This window comes from Amblyraja radiata, chromosome 1 (genome assembly GCF_010909765.2).
Source record: "Amblyraja radiata isolate CabotCenter1 chromosome 1, sAmbRad1.1.pri, whole genome shotgun sequence".
NCBI classification, from domain to species: domain Eukaryota; kingdom Metazoa; phylum Chordata; class Chondrichthyes; order Rajiformes; family Rajidae; genus Amblyraja; species Amblyraja radiata.
The window spans coordinates 59,781,474-59,801,071 of record NC_045956.1 but is presented as its reverse complement, the minus strand read 5'-3'; the positions used below and the strand labels follow the sequence as shown (position 1 = coordinate 59,801,071).

The 19,598-nt window shown below is 47.8% G+C and overlaps 1 protein-coding gene across 7 annotated transcripts in view; it reads right to left on the bottom strand.

Annotated features, from left to right (window-relative positions):
• The window catches only part of pdlim5 (PDZ and LIM domain 5), a 206,933-nt gene that overhangs the window by 20,446 nt on the left and 166,889 nt on the right, over nt 1-19,598 (bottom strand). The window lies entirely within an intron of this gene.

The following is a 19,598-nucleotide window of genomic DNA, read 5'->3' as shown; positions in this document are numbered from 1 at the left end:
GTATGGCCACGCGGGGCCGGTCCCACTTAGAAGTGCGGAGTTGTGCGGGGCTGGTCCCGACATCGCGCGCGGCTCCAAAATTCTTGCAGTGGACGAAATCTTCGCGCGCCAACGGCCTGTCGGCACGCAGGCGGATTGCGGTCGTACGCAGCATCTTGACGGCATACGCCTAGCGCGTGCCATTGCGTGATGATGTCACCGCCCGGCGTGGCGTTGCGTGATGACGTCACCGGCCGACGCCATGCGACGCCCAAATTCAGTCGGCCCGCCTCCTGCCCAGCTGATTGGTAAGCATTACGTAAATGACATCACGCGCGAACTTAGCGCATACTTGTACGTTCTCTCCGTGAACACGCGGATTTTCTCCGAGTGCACCAGTTTTCTCCCACATCCTTAAGACTTGCAGGTTTGGAGGTTAATTGGTTTCTGTAAGCGGTGCATTGTGTGTTGGATAGAACTAGTGTCCGGGTGATCTTTGGTCGACCTGGACTCAGTGGGCAGACGGGCTTGTTTCCACATTGTATCTCTAAACTGAAAAACGAAACTTAGCGATCCATTCATCAGCTAACGTGTGTTCTTGGCGTCCCATCTACCTCACTGGAGATCTTTGAACTATCTTTAATCGGACTTTATCTTGCACTAAATGTTGTATCCTTTATCCTTATTTGTGCACTTTGGACAGTTTGATTGTTATCATGTACAGTCTTTCGACTGTATAACACAGACATAACACAAAGCTTTTCACTGTACGTGTCAATAATAAACTAAACTAGTTTAGTTTAGAGATACAGTGCAGATTCAGGCTCTTCGGCCCATCGTGTCAGCACTAACCTGTGATCCCCACACATTAACACTATCCTACACTAGGGACAATTTTTGCACTTATACCAAGCCAATTAAACTACAAACCTTTACGTCTTTGGAGTATTCTTGGAGTTTGAATTGATTGAAATATACAGCATGGAAACAGGCCCTTCAGCCCATCGAGTTACTCATCGTACACGCTAGTTCTATGTTATTTCACTTTCTCATCCACTTCCTACACACTAGGGGCAATGTACAGAGGCCGATTAGCGTACACACCTGCACGTCCTTGGGATGTGGGAGGAACCCGGAGCATCCGGGGAAAGTTGTCAGACAGCAGGTCTCACTAGTTAAGTCTCAAGATTTATCTGACCATCCTGTGAACGCGAAAGGGCAACAAGCCGATCACATAAGCATCTGCCGTCCACTCTATGTTCACAGGGGAGATAGTAACACTGAATGGATGATGAAATTCAATCTGTTACAAAGGAGAGTGGTCCACTTCAGGTGCACATACCCCAGTTTGCATTGACAGCACCCATGTAGAGATGGTTGAAAACTACAAATTCCTCGGAGTAAGCGTTACCACCAACTTCTCCTGAACCACCCATATTGAAGCAACGACCCAAGAAAGCACCAACGCCTCGACTTCCTTCGAAGGCTTCGAAAGTTCGTCATATCCCCACAGATGCATTGTAGAAAGCTTGGGAAGTTGGGGAAGCTTTTGGCTTGTCTCCAACAACTCTCACAACTACAGATGAACTGTAGGAAGCATTTTATCGGGATGCATCACAGCATAGTTTGGGAACAGCTACATCCAAGACCGCAAGAAATTGCTGCAAATTGGGGACGTAGCCCAGATCATCACACAATCCAACCTCCCTTCCATTGACTCCATGTACACCTCATGCTGCCTCGGAGCATTTTTGTCTACCTTCGATTTTTCCAGCATCTGCAGTTCTTTCTTATGCCCCTGTCCCACATAGGAAATCTGATAAGAGAGATATAGATAAGGTCTGAAGAAGGGTCCTGACCCGAAACATCGCCTGTCCATATTCTCCAGGGAGTTACACCAGCACTTTGTGTCTTCTTCAGACTAGGGAGATAGTTGCCAGATTGAAGTTTTTAATGTCCCTGTCCCACTTAGGAAACCTGAACGGAAACCTCTGGAGACTGTATGCCCCACCCAAGGTTTCCGTGCGGTTCCCGGAGGTTCCCGGAGGTTTTTTGTCAGTCTCCCTACCTGCTTCCACTACCTGCAACCTCTGGCAACCACCTGCAACCTCCGGGAACTGCACGGAAACCTTGGGTGGGGCGCAAAGTCTCCAGGCGACGTTTCGGGTCAGGACCCTTCTTCAGACCTTATCTATATCTCTCTACTCCATCAGTCTGAACAAGGGTCCCGACCCGAATGTTGTCTACCCATTCTCTCCACAGATGATGCCTGACCCACTGAGAGTTTCCAGTACATCTTGCTGAAGAGTAATCAACAATATTCACCACTGCATGGACTTCCGCCTGACAGTGTAATTGGGTTCTATTTTTAGAGTTTGTGTAGACACAGTGTGGAAATAGGCCCTTCCCCCCACCAAGTCCATGCTGACCAGCGATCACCCCATACACTAGCACTATCCTACACACTAGGGACAATTTACAATTTTTTACTGAAACCGATTAACCTACAAACCTGCACGTCTTTGTAGTGTGGGAGAAAGCCAGAGTACCTGGAGAAAACCCACACAGACACAGGGAGAATGTACAAACTCCATAAAGACAGCAACCGTAGTCAGGATCAAACTGGACTCTGGTGCTGCAAGGAACTGCAGATGCTGGTTAATACCAAAGATAGACACAAAGTGGTGGCATAACTCAGTGGGTCAGGCAGGATCTCTGGTGAAAATGGATGTGTGACATTTCGGGTCAGGACCCTTCTTCAGACTGAAAGGGGAGGGTGTGGTGGGAAGGGGGAAGTAAAGAGCTGGAGGCAAGAAAAGACCAGGGTCGGCCACAAATGACCTCAGGCAGTGCGATGCCCTGTAGGCCCATTGTTAACCATTTGAATTCTCTAATTTTAAGTAACTTCTACTTACACTACCCCCCCTCACCCCTACCCCCCCTCACCCCTACCCCCCCCACCCCTACCCCTCGTCACCCCTACCCCTCCTCACCCCTACCCCCCCTCACCCCTACCCCTCGTCACCCCTACCCCTCCTCACCCCTACCCCTCCTCACCCTACCCCTCCTCACCCCTACCCCTCCTCACCCCTACCCCCCCTCACCCCTACCCCCCCCCCTCACCCCTACCCCTCCTCATCCCTACCCCTCCACCACAGTCATTTTACCAGTTCCACAGTTCTCCACAATGTTTCTCTTGTGATCACACCCTCCCCAACCAACAATGGTCCTACCAGGGCATCTCCCTGCCCGAGGTCATTTGTGGCCGACCCTGGTCTTCTCTCGCCCCCACCACCCACTTTCAGCCTGACGAAGGGTCCCGACCTGAAGCGCCGCCCAACCATCCTCTCCAGAGATGCTGCCTGACCCGCTGAGTTACTCCAGCATTCTGTGTTTACCTGTAGTCGCATTATCTCAGCTGAGCTTTTTGCCCTGTTACACCTTAGTTCCTTAAACAAAAACTTTCAGTACTAACAAAAAGTTTTAAAGACTTCTAAGTATGAAAAGTGACAGGGGAATGAAATTCATCTGTGGTAGCTTGCAATAAACATGGACACGTGCTGCACTTTGCTGCTGAAGTTAGGCTCAATTGGCCCCCTCAGCACTGAAGCCTGGAATAAGATTACAATCCACAGAACTAAAATGCATGAGGCTGGATTTGTTTTATTTTGTAACCTAATCGCAGCTAACCACAGTGGAAACATAGAAACATAGAAAATAGGTGCAGGAGTAGGCCATTCGGCCCTTCGAGCCTGCACCGCCATTCAATATGATCATGGCTGATCATCCAACTCAGTATCCTGTACCTGCCTTCTCTCCATACCCCCTGATCCCTTTAGCCACAAGGGCCACATCTAACTCCCTCTTAAATATAGTCAATGAACTGGCCTCGACTACCTTCTGTGGCAGAGAGTTCCAGAGATTCTCCACTCTCTGTGTAAAAAATGATTTTCTCATCACGGTCCTAAAAGACTTCCCTCTTATCCTTAAACTGTGACCCCTTGTTCTGGACTTCCCCAACATCAGGAATAATCGTCCTGCATCTAGCCTGTCCAACCCCTTAAGAATTTTGTAAGTTTCTATAAGATCCCCCCTCAATCTTCTAAATTCTAGCGTGTACAAGCCGAGTCTATCCAGTCTTTCTTCATATGAAAGTCCTGCCCAGGAATCAGTCTGGTGAACCTTCTCTGTACTCCCTCTATGGCAAGAATGTCTTTCCTCAGATTAGGAGACCAAAACTGTACGCAATACTCCAGGTGTGGTCTCACCATGACCCTGTACAACTGCAGTAGAACCTCCCTGTTCCTATACTCAAATCCTTTTGCTATGAATGCTAACATACCATTTGCTTTCTTCACTGCCTGCTGCACCTGCATGCCTACTTTCAATGACTGGTGTACCATGACAACCAGGTCTCGTTGCATCTCCCCTTTTCCTAATCGGCCACCATTCAGATAATAGTCTACTTTCCTGTTTTTGCCACCAAAGTGGATAACCTCACATTTATCCACATTAAACTGCATCAACCATGCATTTGCCCACTCACCCAACCTATCCAAGTCACCTTGCAGCCTCCTAGCATCCTCCTCACAGCTAACACTGCCCCCCAGCTTTGTGTCATCCGCAAACTTGGAGATGTTGCATTCAATTCCCTCATCCAGATCATTAATATATATTGTAAATAGCTGGGGTCCCAGCACTGAGCCTTGCGGTACCCCACTAGTCACTGCCTGCCATTCTGAAAAGGACCCGTTTACTCCTACTCTTTGCTTCCTGTCTGCCAGCCAGTTCTCTATCCACATCACTACTGAACCCCCAATACCATGTGCTTTAAGTTTGCATACTAATCTCTTATGTGAGACCTTGTCGAAAGCCTTCTGAAAGTCCAGATATAATACATCCACTGGTTCTCCCTTATCCACTCTACTCGAAAAATTCTATAAGATTCGTGAGACATGATTTACCTTTCATAAATCCATGCTGACTTCGTCCAATGAATTCACCACTTTCCAAATGTGCTGCTATCCCATCTTTACTAACTGACTCTAGCAGTTTCCCCACCACCGATGTTAGACTAACTGGTCTGTAATTCCCCGTTTTCTCTCTCCCTCCCTTTTTAAAAAGTGGGGTTACATTAGCTACCCTCCAGTCCTCAGGAACTACTCCAGAATCTAAAAAGTTTTGAAAAATTATCACTAATGCATCCACTATTTCTGTGGCTACTTCCTTAAGTACTCTGGGATGCAACTTATCTGGCCCTGGGGATTTATCGCCCTTTAACCCATTCAATTTACCTAACATCACTTCCCGGCTAACCTGGATTTCACTCAGTTCCTCCATCTCATTTAACCCCCGGTCCCTTGCTATTTCCGGCAGATTATTTATCTTCCTTAGTGAAGACAGAACCAAAGTAGTTATTCAATTGGTCTGCCATGTCCTTGTTCCCCATGATCAATTCGCCTGTTTCTGACTGCAAGGGACCTACATTTGTTTTAACTAATCTTTTCCTCTTCACATATCTATAAAAACTTTTGCAGTCAGTTTTTATGTTCCCTGCCAGTTTTCTTTCATAATCTATTTTCCCTTTCCTATTTTGCCTTTTGTCCTCCTCTGCTGGACTCTGAATTTTTCCCAGTCCTCTGGTAGGCTGCTTTTTCTGGCTAATTTGTACGCTTCATCTTTTGTTTTGATACTATCCCTGATTTCCATTGTTATCCATGGATGCACTACCTTCCCTGATTTATTCTTTTGCCAAACTGGGATGAACAATTGTTGTAGTTCATCCATGCTGTCTTTAAATGCCTTCCATTGCATATCCACCGACAACCCTTTAAGAATCAATTGCCAGTCTATCTTGGCCAATTCACGTCTCATACCCTCAAAGTCACCTTTCTTTAAGTTCAGGACGCTTGTTTCTGAATTAACAACGTCACTCTCCATCCTAATGAAGAACTCAACCATATTATGGTCACTCTTGCCCAAGGGGCCACGCACAACAAGACTGCTAACTAACCCTTCCTCATTACTCAATACCCAGTCTAGAATAGCCTGCTCTCTCGTTGGTTCCTCTACATGTTGGTTTAGAAAACTATCCCGCATACATTCCAAGAAATCCTCTTCCTCAGCACCCCTGCCAATTTGATTCACCCAATCTATATGTAGATTGAAGTCACCCATTATAACTGTTTTACCTTTGTTGCACACATTTCTAATTTCCTGTTTGATGCCATCACCAACTCCACTACTACTGTTAGGTGGCCTGTACACAACTTCCCACTAGCGTTTTCTGCCCCTTAGTGTTTCGCAGCTCTACCCATATCGATTCCACATCCTCCAAGCTAATGTCCTTCCTTTATATTGCGTTAATCTCCTCTCTAACCAGCAACGCTACCCCACCTCCTTTCCCCTTCCTTTCTGGAACATCCAGTGCTTGCAGCCGAGTTGCGTCTAGATGGAGTCTTGGGGCAGGACTTATGGCAGCGGAGAAAGGAACGACCCATGGTCGCCGCTTCTCACAGGAGGCACGGAACTATCAGAGGAACACAAGAATGGTGCAGCAGACTGACTGTACAGGGGCAGGAAAGAGGGAAACATTGAATAATGAGAGAGTCAGGGAAGAGGGGGAAAAAAAGAGAGAGAGAGAGAGAGAGAGAGAGAGAGAGAGAGAGAGAGAGAGAGAGAGAGAGAGAGAGAGAGAGGCAGAGTATGACGAGAGAGAGCAGAGAGGAGCTGACGATGGGAGAGGGGAGAGAGGGCCTTTCTTGCTTTCCTCTTTCAGTCGGTCCTGATCTAGGTTTCTTTTCTGCTGGTTCTCATCTGAGGCCGTGAATGCGCGAGGCTCTCTCCCCTAGAGAGTTGAAAGACAGAGATATAAGGCAAATGCCATCGGCCATCCACATTCAGAGATGATGGGAAGCGACATCATGTTTTATGTAAACTTAATTACAGCCTTCTTCTAAAATATACCACATTTGACTATTAAAGAGAAAATGCCATCAAATCTCTTATTTTGCTCACTAGTAATCAGTAACACAGAGCTTACATTTTTGGACAATCCCTTGCAAGTTGTAGCCAAGTATCTTCAGTGCAAAATCTATCGGTGAAGGTTATTATTGCAGCCTCTGAATGCTTCTTGTGCGTAAGTACTCCAGCGTTTTGTGTCTAGTTTTGCAATGTTTCTTTCACTGCAGACCCTACACCCTCATCTGTACTCACTTATCACTGACCAGGTTTCACTCCACACCCAACTCTCTTTCACAGATTTCTCCCCCTACTCCATCGGCCTGAAGAAAGGTCCCGACCTAAAACATCACCAAACTATTCCCTCCACAGTTTCTTCCAAGTTACTCTCCTGCTCTTTCCCCGTAACCTTTGACACCGTTACTAATAAAGAACCTCTGCTTTTAATATACCCAATGATCTCGCCTCCTATGACAATGAAATTCACAGATTCACCACCCTCTGGTGTTTTCTGTTAGTCAGGGGAATAGAGTCCCTCTGATAGAGTCAGGGGATATGGGGAGAAGGCAGGAACGGGGTACTGATTGGGGATGATCAGCCATGATCACATTGAATGGCAGTGCTGGTTCGAAGGGCCCAATGGCCTACTCCTGCACCTATTGTCTATTATCTATTGTTTTGAGTTAGGACTGATCCAAGACGTCATTGACCTATGTTCTCCACCGATACTGCCTGACCCACTGAGTTCCTCCAGCACATTGTGCTTTGCTGAAGATTCCACCAGCTGCAGTTACTTGTGATAGGAATTCATGTCATAGGAACAGAATAAGGCCATTCTGCCCATCAAGTCTACCCCGCCATTCAATCATGGCTGATCTATTTTTCTGCAGTTAATATGGGTGACAGACTATTCAAGAAATAAAAATTGTGATCTCTAATCTTTTAATAAGGCCTCCAAAGTGAGTGCCTGGGATGCACTGCCAGGGGTGGTGGTGGAGGCAGATATGATAGCAGTGTTTAAGAGGCTTTCAGATAGGCACATGGATATGCAGGGAATGGAGGGATATGGATCAGAGTGGATGAGGAGCGTATGTTTCCACAAGTAGGAAAGTCTTAGAACCAGAGGGCACAGCCTTAGAAAGGAGATGAAGAGGAATTTATTTAATCAGAGGGTGGTGAAACTGTGGAACAGATGGCTCTGAAGGCCAGGTCATTGGGTATTTTTAAAGTGAAGATTGACAGGGTGTTGATTAGGAAGCGTTTCAAAGGTTACGGGGAGAAGGCAGGAGAATCGGTTTGAGAGGCAAAGATAGATCAGTCATGATTGAATGGTGGAGTAGACCTCGATGGGCCGAATGGCCTAATTCTACTCCCATGACTTATAAGCCTGCAGGCTGAGGAAACCGGTTTAACTTGCCATTAAGTTCAGCCCAGACATCGTAGGCTGAAGGGCCTGTACTTGTACTGAAGATAAGACAGAAAATGCTGGTGTAACTCAGTGGGACGGGCAGCATCTCTGATGAAGAGCTCCGATGCAGCATTAGTCTGATGAAGGGTTCAGATCCGAAACGTCACCTATTCCTTTTCTCCAAAGATGCTGCCTGACCTGCCGAGTTACACATATCTGCCTCAACCATCATTCCCCGCAGCACATGGCAAGCACCCACCAACTTCTGGTAGATTAAAGAACTGTTCTGCACATCTCCTTTAACATTTGCCCCTCTCACCTTGCCCAATTAAAAGCCTCTTACATGCTACCATTGCATCTGCCTCCACCACCAACCATGTCAGGGAGTTGCAGGCATCCACCACCCTCTGTGTAAAAAACCTGCCCCACACAACTCCTTTAAACGTGGCCTCTCTGACAGAAAAGTTATGCCCCCTAATATTTAACATTTCTTCCCTGGGGGAAAAACGTCTGACTGTCTACCCTACCTACCGAATACTCGCATCAGCTCTCCCCTCAACCTCTCTTGCTCCTGAGAAAACAATCTGAGTTTGAGTGATTGATTGAAATACACAGCATGGAAACAGGCCCTTCAGCCCACCGAGTCCACACCGACTACCTGCTCATACTAGTTCTATCTCATCGCACTTTCGCAACCACTCCCTACACACTGGGGACAATTTACAGAGGGCCAGTTAACCTACAAGCCTGTACGTCTTTGGGGGGGAAACCGGAGCACTTGGAGGAAACCCACAAGGTCACAGGGAGAACGTACAAACAGCAGCCGAGGTCAGGATCGAACCCGGGTCTCTGGCGCTGTTTTTAGTCATCCTCCACGTCACCCCATTTCAGTGAATTTGTTTGTTGTTGAAAACAGGAGAATAAAATGGACTCCTCATTCCCAATTACTTATTTTTCAGGAGGCTATCTTGTTGTTTTCCTCTCATAAACGGTGGGATAAGATTGAGATGAGGCAGTGGCACATCGATCCCCTCCCTGACTCACATGGGATCTGTAAGGGGCCCAGATCTGTAGAGCACCTGCCCTCTGCTTAATGAACCAAGAATGTGCATTCCGCCAACATCCAGTTAATGCAGTAACACTGCACCTCTCAGCTGCTCCGAGTGTAAGTCACAGTTTTGGCTAATCCCAAACAGGAATTCAGTTTTTGTAAGCTAACACGGGGGTCATAAAACCAGATGTGGCTGGATGCCTTAAAGACACAGACACACAACGCACCGACACGTAACACACATAATGAAAGCAACACAAAATGCTCGAGTAACACAGCGGGCCAAGCAGCATCTCTGGAGGACCTGTCGGGAACCTTCCTCAGGGGTGGCGCAGTGGTGAAGTTGCTGCTTTACAGCGCCAGAGACCCAGGTTCGATCCAGACCACGGGTGCTGCCTGTACGGAATTTGTATGTCCCCCCGTGACCGCGTGCGTTTCTCCGGGTGCTCCGGATTCCTCTCACACTCCAAAGACATAAATGTTTGTAGGTTAATTGGCTTTGGTAAAAATAGTAAATTGTCCCTAGCGTGTAGGATAGTGCTAGTGTACGGGGCGATCGCAGGTCGGCGTGGACTCGGTCGCCCAAAGGGCCTGTTTCCACGCCGTATCTTTAGACTAAACTAGACTATTGGAAAACTGTTTGCACATGCCACATATCACAAGAAATAATCTGAGCAGGTTATTCAGTCATAAGTGTGTTAAACCTCAAACACTTTGGGCAATGGCACTCATGGAACTTATTTTTGGGGTAAAGAAACATGGACCATGTGAGAGTAAGTAGGGTGAATGTGGCAATGCTTTCAGGGGCAGCATGCACACAACAAGCATGGGTAGAGGTGGGGGTAGCACACCAAAGATAGACGCAAAGCGCTGGAGTCACTCAGCGGGACAGGCAGCATCTTTGGAGAGAAGGAATGGGTGAAGTTTCGGGTCGAGACCCTTCTTCAGAACACGAAACGTCACCCATTCCTGCTCTCCATAGATGCTGCCTGTCTCGCTGAGTTACTCCAGCATTTTGTGTCGATCTTCAATGTAAACCAGCATCTGCAGTTCGCTCCGACAATGGTTCATTGTTGGCTGAGGGGAAGGCGGCAACGAGGCATACAAACCCTAGTTCCCCAAATCATTTATTTTAAGTGGTAAAGAAGGCATATGGGATGTGTAGGAAGGAACTGCAGATGCTGGTTTAAACCGAAGGGAGACACAAAATGCTGGAGTAACTCAGCGGGACACATGGTAGGTCAGCCCTATGAAAAAATTAGTCAGGAGTAAAATTAATAGGACATTGAAGAAATAGGGTTGGGGAGGAATGGAGTGAGAGGGAAAGCAAGGGTTACATGAAGTTAGAGAAGTCAATAGTCATATCGCTGGGTTGTAAGCTGCCCCAGCGCACACCATGCAGGCTCTCTCTTACCTCTTGGCTTTCTGTGCGGAGAGGGAATGGGTGGAGCGGCGTTGGGGCTGCTTACAGAGTGCAGCGGGAGGCTCGGTAACCGGGGTAATGAGCAGAGCGTCCAGTAGAGAGCGGGACACGATGGGATCAGACAGCCTGGAGCACCGGCCATTCATTGCCCCGTAGAACAGAAGAGAAAAGAAAGAAAGTAGAAGCGTAAGAAAGATGAGGAGAAGAAAATGCAAAAGAAAAAGCTCAACGAAACAGAAAACAAAGACGTTTTATTTATTTGAAAATAAAACATTTAAATCAGTTAAATAAAATTGAGAGGCATAGATGGGGTAGACAGTCAGAACCTTTGTCCCAGAGTGGAAACGTCAAAGAGTAGAGGGCATAGCTTTAAGGTGAGAGAGGCAAAGTTTAATGGCGATGTGCGGGGCACGTTGTGTACACAGGGTGGTGGGTGCCTGGAACGCACTGACAAGGGTGGTGGTGGAGGCAGATATGACAGTGGCGTTTAAGATACTTTTGGACAGCAACATGGATATGTAGGGAATGGGTGGATATGGATTATGTGGAGGCATCATTGGTTTTGGCATCATGTTCAGGCACAGGTATTGCAGGTCGAAGGGCCTATTCCTGTGCTGTACTGTTCTATGTTCAGTGTCATAGGGTGATCAGTCATAGTCATACAGCATGGAAACAGGCCTTTAGGCCCAACTCATCCATTCAACCAAGATGCCCCATCGAGCCCTACTCTATTCGCCTGCGTTTGGCACCTCCCTCTAAGCCTTCCCTATCCATGTACATGTACAAGTGTCTTTTAACTACCTCCTCTGGCAGCCCGTTCCCTATACCCACCAACCTCTGTGTGAAAAAGTTGCCCCTCGGGTTCCTATTAGATCCTGCCCCTCTCACCTTAAACCTATGTCCTCTGGTTCTGGATTCCCTTACCCTGGGTAAAAGACTCTCTGCATCCACCCTATCTATTCCCCTCATGCACAGATTGGTTCTGAGCCAATAGACGGATTTTTGGACTTTAGAAGGGAGAAAAAGCGATGGTGGGCCAGTATGGAGGAGAATGAAGAAAGGACTGTATTTCATCCTATTGTGGGATCTGCTTCCCTGCTGAAACACAGAGGGGAGGGGTGGCAGAGGGGGGGGAGGTGGCAGATGGGAGTGTGAGGTCCAGAGAAAGAGTGAAAATATCTCTTTGAGAGTCCAACAGCACGGAAAGATGGCCCTTCGGCCCCACTTGTCCATGCTGACTTGATGGAAGACATGTTTAGTTATTGTATTTACACAATGGCTTTTTTCAGAGCTAACACTGCAGGGGGCGGTGATGCATTGTTGATGTGTTGCACTGGTCAAATGCAACAATCCGTTTCCACACAGCTAGATCCACAAGCAATAGTTTCACCAATTTCGATATAATCCAGCATCTGCAGTTCCTTCCTACACTTCTTGGGGTAGTGTCAGGTGACCTCTAATATCTACCTGAGTAGGAACAGTGCTAGCACATACGATGAGCGTTTGTCGGCACTGGGCCGGTACTCGCTGGAGTTTAGAAGGATGAGGGGAGAGGGGGAGGTCCTCCTTGACACTTACCAAATAGTGAAAGGCTTGTACAGAGTGGATGTGGAGAGGATGTATGACCTATGGGGGAGTCAAGGACCAGAGGCCGTAGCCTCAGAATAAAAGCTTGTACCTTTAGAAAGGAGATGAAGAGGAATTTCTTTATTCAGAGGCTGGTGAATCTGTGGAATTCATTGCCACAGATGGCTGTGGAGGCCAAGTCAACGGATATTTTCAAGGTAGAGATTGATAGATTCTTGATTAGTAAGAGCGTCAGGGGTTATGGGGAGAAGGCAGGAGAATGGGGTTGAGAGGGAAAGATAGATCAGCCATGATTGAATGGCGGCATGGACTTGATGAGCCGAATGGCCTAATTCTGCTCTTAGGACTTATGATCTGCTCTGGGGCTGTCTGACCTCCAATGCCTCATCTCTTCTGATGCTGTAACTGCATTACTGCCAAGGCTCCATGTGCAGCTGCTGCACTGGTGCGGGGTGGTGCGGGAGGGAAGGCCGGGCGGGAAGGTGGGGCTGGGCTGCGGCTCATTCTACCTGGCCTGGGCTGAGAGAACAGTGGTGATGGTGGCGGCTGCAATCCTGGCCCTGGGGCTCTGTTTCCAGACCGGGGAGCGAAAGGATGCCCTGGGGAGAGCTTCCAATGGGCTCTCAAAGCGTGTCCTGAGCACCAGAGGGGTAGAGAGAGACAGGGGGAGGGGTGAGAGAAACACAGAGGGGAGGGGGGGGGGGCAGAGGGGGGAAAGGCAGATGGGAGTGTGAGGTTCAGAGAGAGAAGGAGAGAGGGAAGGAAAGAGGGAGAGAGGGGGACAGAGAGAGAGGGGGGGAGAGAAACAGAGGGGAGGGGGGAAAGACAGAGGGGGGGAGAGATGGGAGGGGAGAAAGAGAGGGATACAGGGACAGAGGGGGAAGAGAAAGGGGGAAAAGAGAAAGATGGTAAGAGAGGGGGAGAGAATGAGAGAGGGGTGAGAGATGGGGAGAAAGACAGTGAGGAGGTTGAAGGAGGGGAGAAAGAGACAAAGAGGGGAGGAGAATGACAGGGGGAGGGAAGGTTAACGTGACGGGGGAAGGGGCCGGTCAGGGGAAGGGAGAGAAAGAGAGGTGGGAGAGAGTGAGTGAGTGAGGGGGGGGGGGGAGAGGAGGGAAAGCAAGAAAAGGGAATGAGAGAGAGCAGGTGGTCGTGAGAGTTTGAGGGAGAGGGGAGGGAGTTAGGGAGGGGAGAGAGATGGGGAGATAGAGTAGGGGGAGGGGGAGAGAGAGGGAGTGGGAGAGTGGGTAAAGGTGACAGCACAAGATGGAGAGAGGGGCAAGAGGGGTTCGAGAGGGAGGGAGAGAAGTGGCAAAGGAGAATAGAAAGGTGGTGAGGGAAAGAGAGGAAGGGGCAGAGAGAAAGGGACCAAGAAAGGAAGAAAGAAAAGTTGAAAGATGTATAGATTCTGTGGTGATAAAATGACATGAAGAAGCAACTACAAACATTTTGTGCCGACCAGCGATCCCCGTACAGAAGCACTCGGGACAATTACAATTTTACCAAAGCCAATTAACCTACAAACCTGCACGTGTATGGGGAGGAAACCGGAGCACCCAGAGAAAACCCACGTGGTGACAGAGAACTTGCAAACTCCATTTAGACAACACCCGAGGTCAGGGTTGACCCCGGGTCTCTGGCGCTGTGAGGCAGCAACGGCCAGCAGAGCCATTCCAATGACGTGCAGGTTTGTACGTTAGACACAAAGTGCTGGAGTAACGCAGTGGGTCAGGCAGCATCTCTGGAGAAAAAGGATGGGTGATAGTTGTCCAGAGATGCTGCCTGACCCGCTGAGTTACTCCAACACTCTGTGTCTATCTTTGGTATAAACCAGTGTCCGCAGTGCCTTCCTTCAGGCTTGTAGGTTAATTGACTTCTGTAAAATTGTCCCTGTTTATGTCGGAATCCTATGTGTACAGATATCCCTATGTAACGTACTAGTGTCAATGGATGATTGCTGGTCAGCGTGGACTCGGTGGTCCAAAGGGCTTGATTCCACGCTGTATCTCTAAACTAAGCTAAATTAAATACAAAGTGCTGGAGCAAGTCAGTGCCTCAGGCAGCGTCTCTGGACGAAATGGATAGGCGACGTTTTGGGTCAGACCCATTTATAGTTCCTTATGCCTGCATAGGTTATGGGGAGAAGGGGGTTGAGAGGGAAAGATAGATCAGCCATGACTGAATGGTGGAGTAGACTCGATGGGCCAAATGGCCTAATTCTGCTCCAATGTCTTATATGTTAACCTTCTCTGTTATTAAAGGGAAAAAAACAACAGCTCACACTTCTCCATCTCCCTTGTAACCCTCCCCCACCCCAGTCATCCTTCTAGTTTCGCTGTTGTCCTGCTTAGTTGCACTGTTCATATCCACTCGTTATCACCTCTTAAACAGCCAACAATGGACCATTGTGGGCTCCACCTTTCCTTGATCATCCCTTCTGACAAGCCAGGGCCTTGATTTGTCCTTTTCATACCTTTTATTCTTGTATTCTTTGTACAGGTCCCCAGTCTCCCTCTCCCCTGACTCTCAGTCTGAAGAAGGGTCTCGACACAAAACTATTCCTTTCCTCCAGAGACGCAGCGTGGCTCGCTGAGTTGCTGCAGCATTTTGTGTCTGTCTTTGGTGTAAACCACCATCTGCAGTTCCTTCCTACACACTGGAACTCTCGCCGGATGTCGCTCACTGTACCTGGCGGAGAGGAGTGGAGCATTGCCGGTGGGGTCCGCGGCTCTGACGGACAGTGGCGTGGTTGATGCGTCATCAGGCACCAGGATGTCACAGGTCTGTACGGCCACTGTACATTTCCCAGAGTCTAGCGAGTGAGGGGTGCCTCCAGTAACACCGGGCAGAGCGCTCGGCACGAGTGGAGGCATCTCTGTGACCTTAGCTTCCAGGCCTCTGAAGAATCTTTGCACAGAGAACACAACAGGGTGGAAAGAGACCCACTTGCATCAAAGACCAGTCATTCCTTCCCCTCCCTGCTCCCATCTGGCAGGAGATACAGAAGCTTGAAAGCGCGCACCTCCAGATTCAGGGACAGCTTCTTCCCCTCTGTTATCAAACTTCTGATCAGCTAGTGTACTGTCCGATTCACCTCTGCCCCATTGAGAACATTGGACTTTGTCTCTGGAACTGGTGCGCTACAATGCTGAGAACTATATTCTGTACTCTGTATCTTCCTCTTTGCTCTGCCCACTGTACTTGAGTTGGACTTGATTGTATTTATTTAGAAACATAGAAACATAGAAAATAGGTGCAGGAGGAGCCAGCACAGCCATTCATTGTGATCATGGCTGATCGTCCCCAATCAATAACCCGTGCCTGCCTTCTCCCCATATCCCTTGATTCCACTAGCTCCTAGTGCTCTATCTAACTCTCTCTTAAATCCATCCAGTGACTTGGCCTCCACTGCCCTCTGTGGCAGGGAATTCCATAAATTCACAACTCTCTGGGTGAATAAGTTTTTTCTCACCTCAGTCTTAAATGGCCTCCCCTTTATTCTAAGACTGTGGCCCTGGTTCTGGACTCACCCAACATTGGGAACATTTTTCCTGCATCTAGCTTGTCCAGTCCTTTTATAATTGTATATGTTTCTATAAGATCCCCCCCTCATCCATCTAAACTCCAGTGAATACAAGCCTAGTCTTTTCAATCTTTCCTCATATGACAGTCCCGCCATCCCAGGGATCAATCTCGTGAACCAACGCTGCACTGCCTCAATCACAAGGATGTCCTTCCTCAAATTTACTGTATTATCTGGTCTGATTGGGTCGCATGCAGAACAAAGCTTTCCACTATACCTCGCTACACGTGACAATAATAAACCTAAAACACACCATCTAACCTCAGATAGAAATGTTTCGAGAAAGATCTGCCCCTCCCTCACATAACCTGTACTTCAAAGAGTTCACCTTCATGTCATGTTCAGTCCAGTTTATTATTATCATGTGCCCCAAGCTGCAATGAAAAGCTTTTTGTTGTGTCCAATCCAGTCAAAGAAAAGACTATACATGATTACAGTCAAGCCATCCTCAGCATACAGGTAACATATCCAAACATTTTAACTCCACTTCCCATTCCCACACTGACCTTACTGTTCTGGGCCTTCTCCACTTCCAGAGTGAGGCCACATGCAAATTGGAGGAACAGCACCTCATATTTCGCTTGGGCAGCTTACACCCCAGGGGTATGAACATTGTTTTCTCTAATATCAAGTAACCCTTGCATTCCCCCCCACCCCATTCCCCCCCCCCCCCCCCCCCTTCCCCAGTCGTATTGCTAGTTTCACTGTTTGTATCCTTTCGTTATCACCTGTTCCACAGCCAACAATGAACCATTGTGGGCTCCATCTTTCCTTTGTCACTGATGTGTTCCATACCGTCTCCTACCTCTAGATTTGCAAGCCTGTCCTTTATTGAGAGAACGTACAGCTCCATACACAGGGTTTCACTGAATCAAAAACCGTTCCATTTATCTGCTCCACTTTTATTCAGAGAGTCATCGAGTTTGTCAGCGTGGAAACAGGCCCTTTGGCCCAATCCCCACACTGACCAACATGCCCCACTCGTCCCACCTACCTATGTTTGGCTCACATCCCTCTAAATCTATCCTATCCAATGTGCCTGTCCAAATGTTTCTCAAAAGTTGCGATGGTCCCTACCTCAACTATCTCCTCTGGTAGTTCGTTCCGCACACCCACCATTCTTTGTGTGCAAAAGTTACACCCTCGGATTCCTATTAAATTCTTCCCCTTCACCTTAAGACTATGTCCTCTAGTTCTTGATTCCCCTACTCTCGGCAAGAGACTCTACCCGATCTATTCCTCTCATGATTTTATACATCACTGGGAGATCACCCCTCATCTTTCTGCTCTCCAAGGTATAGAGTCCCAGCCTGCTCAACCTCTCCCTGCAGCTCAGCCCCATGAGTCCTGGCAACAACCCGTGCAACTGCTCTGCACCTTCCTGCTTTGATCGGACTTTATCGTGCACCTTTTACCCTTATCTGCATACTGAGGCCGGCTTTATGAGGACATATGGTTACTTGAGAATGCTCTTTCCTCCAGCTCCCAACATATTTGCAAAGGCAGCGTTGAATCACAAGGCGGAAGAAGCAAGATAATGATCAACACTACCTCGCTTTTGCGATCTTTACGGCAGAAAAGAGAGGCAACGTGAGCATTGGCCCTTGGGTCACGGCAGAGTGGAGGTGGGTGTGGAGCACCCTTGGGTAAAGCATCTAAAGGATTGTCCAAGCAGATCCTTCTGAAGGGATGAAAAGAAAGAGACGAAGGATAGGCAGAGAGAAAATGAAACAGAATACACAACATGTATAAATGTAACACCAGTTTGGGATAAGCATCCAAATTCACGCACTTAGAAGATGCATTTGATTTACTTTAGACTTTATAGACACAGCGATTGTAGAAACAGGCTCTTCGGCTCACCGCGTACCCGGATTGCTGCTCACCCCATACAGCAATCACCCCGCTAGACACTGACACTGTCCTACACACTCGGGACAATTTATACAGAAACCAATTCACCTATAAACCTGGACATCTTTGGAGTTTGGGAGGAAACCAGAGCTCCAGATAACCCCCGCGGTCACAGGCAGAACTTACTAACTCCATACAGACAGCACCTGTAGTCAGGATTGAACCTGACGTCTCTGGCGTTGTAAGGCAGCAGCTCTTTCGCTGCGCCACCGTGCCACCTTGACATCTGGGAGAGTCCAGTCTCTATGTTGTTCAATACGTTGGGCGCAGTGATGCTAATTATTGGGCAATTTTGAAACATAGAACAGTACAGCAGAGGACAGGCCCTTCAGCCCACAATGTCTGTGCTAAACATGATGCAAACCAACTCTTATCTACCTGCACATAATCCATATCCCTCCATTCCCTGCATAGCCACATGGCTATCTAAATGCCTCTTAAATGCCACAATCATATCTGCCTCCACCACCACCCCTTGGCAGCACGTTCCAGGCACCCACCACTCTCTGTGTAAAAACATTTGCCCTTTTCACCGTAAAGCTATCTCCTCTAGCATTTGATTTTTTTCACCCATGGGCAAAAAGGTTCTGACTATCTACACTTTTCTATACCTCTCCTTATTTTATTTACTTATTTTATTTTATTAACCTGATAGGTCTACGGCGATCCAGAGAAAACATTTTAATCCTTTAAAACAAGAACGACACTTGCCCTCTGGTTGTCTCAGTCTCTTATCGCAAATCTACGTCGATAAGGCATGGGATCAGAATTAGGTAACTCCGCCTCTTAAGTCTCTTCCAACATTCAATCACGGCTGATCTACGTTTCCCTCTTATCCCCATTCTCCTGCCTTCTCCCCAAAGTCTTTGACGTCCTTACTAATCAAGAACATATCAATCTCTACCTTAAAGGTACCCAATGACTTGGCCTCCACCGCTGTCTGTGGCAATGAATTCCCAAGATTCACCAACCCTCTATCTGAAGAAATTCCACACATGAGTTTCTACCATCATCGATGTGGCTTGTTCGGGGCAAAACACGGTCCACACCCCTAGGTCACAATTCATCAGGTGGATCAGAAACATCTTTATACGGTGCTCCTCATTTGAAATACGGGATTAAATTGGCACGGTGGTGCAGCAGTGGAGTTGCTGCCTTACAGCACCAGAGACCCAGGTTCGATCCTGACTACGGGTGCTGTTTATATGGAGTTTGCACGTTCCCCCTTGACTGTGTGGGTTTTCTCCGGGTGCTCCGGTTTCCTCCCATATCCCGAAGACATGCAGACACGCAGTCACTGCCTCAAAAAGGCTGGCAGTATCATCAAAGACCCACACCATCCTGGCCACACACTCATCTCCCTGCTACCTTCAGGTAGAAGGTACAGGAGCCTGAAGACTGCAACAACCAGGTTCAGGAATAGCTACTTCCCCACAGCCATCAGGCTATTAAACCTGGCTCGGACAAAACTCTGAACATTAATAACCCATTATCTGTTATTTGCACTTTATCAGTTTATTTATTCATGTGTGTATATATTTATATAATGGTATATGGACACCCTGATCTGCTTTGTAGTCAATGCCTACTATGTTCTGTTGTGCTGAAGCAAAGCAAGAATTTCATTGTCCTATCAGGGACACGACAATAAACTCACTTGACTTGACTTGACGACTTGTTGGTAAAATTGTAA